The sequence below is a fragment of the Apium graveolens genome, chromosome 4, assembly GCF_009905375.1.
Source record: "Apium graveolens cultivar Ventura chromosome 4, ASM990537v1, whole genome shotgun sequence".
Lineage (NCBI taxonomy): Eukaryota > Viridiplantae > Streptophyta > Magnoliopsida > Apiales > Apiaceae > Apium > Apium graveolens.
The window spans coordinates 292449569-292451096 of NC_133650.1; positions in this window are offsets into that span (position 1 = coordinate 292449569).

The window sequence follows — 1528 nt, forward strand, 5'->3', positions numbered from 1 at the left end:
AATATAGTTTCAAGGAGAAACTTTTCCCCCTTATTTAATTATCTATTGACAACTGTCAACTCACATCCTTAGTACTTCCTCCAAAAATTTCGGAAGTATGTATATATATATATTTATATCTTAGTAAGATAAACTGTTTCTATCAACAAACAAAACGCTTGGGGAACTTTGATGTGGTTCGAGTTCTCGAGAAAGATAGAATTCTTTTATAAGGACAAGGGAGGGGTAGACTCTGGTACTATGTGTGCTAGATGGACTACCAAAGGTACCGCAGGCGAAGGTACTCTGTGTACTCAGGAACTTGTGAAGTATGTGTATACCCAAAAATGGGACATGTAGCCCGAATGCGGAAAGGGTGATAACCAGGATATGAAGGTGTCGTCCTTCTACTAGTAGAAAAGGTTACTATTATCGTATTACGACTGATCATCGTATGCGGTGGCTCCAATGAGTGTCCTATTCTTCCAATTGGAATTGTGATGCAATACCGTAACCCAAACCTAGGTGCTGGGTTTACTATTAAGGTATCCGCAGGATAATAAAATCCCCTAAAGAATTGTTTTCATAAGAAGGTGTGTATCATCAAGGAAAACTAATTTCGAATAAAATATAATTATCATATATGATGTTTTACGTAAGCTCATAATACAATCATTTTCATACTGTACATTATTATGCTGGGCACTATAGCTCACTCTTGCTTTCTTTATATGACACAATACAACAGTGAATCAAGATGTCTACCATGAGAACCACAGCCAGGAAACGGGTAGGAAATGGCCAGCTATTCCGTAGATTGTTTAGTGCTGTACCGCAGGTAGTCCGAATAAGCTGGATTGGTTTTCAGTTGTTTTTAGTTCGGCTTATTTATAAATATGCCTTATGTACGGTAATAAATAAGAAACGTATATTTGGCCGACGGACTAGCCTTACTTAAAGGTTATTCTCCGATAAGACTTAATTACTTTTGGGTTGTAATAAATATCACTTTGCGGTTTAATCTACTCTAGTAATGAATGGTTCGTTTCCAAGACAATAACCTGTAAGTGTGTGTATGTGATAAGTGTGGGGTTGTAAAGTGTGAGTATATATATATTGTGGTGCAAGGTATGTGGTTTATAGTGGTTTAGATGGCGTGGCCTCCGAGATTCCCGACCCCGGATTTTGGGGCGCCACAGATGAGGTCAGTAGGTTATCAAAAGCTAATGAGAAGCTTGAGAGTGAGAAATAAGAGTTTGAGCTACTACTTGTGGAGCTTGAGACAGTCAAGCAAGAGAGTGAATATCTAAAGAACAAGCTAAAGTGTGCTAGTGAAATAGAAGTTGTGTTAAGAGTAAAGATAGAGAAGAATGAGGTGAAACTGAAGTCATTCAGAAATAGATCTCGGTTAGTTGGTCAATACCATGAGAAGAACAAGCCATGTGCAAATATAGCTTTTGCCTTGGATTATAATGCATTGAACAACAACAAGAAAGTTGAAGGTGACAAGGGAAAAGTAACTGTAAGTGAAGATATCCCAGCTATGCTG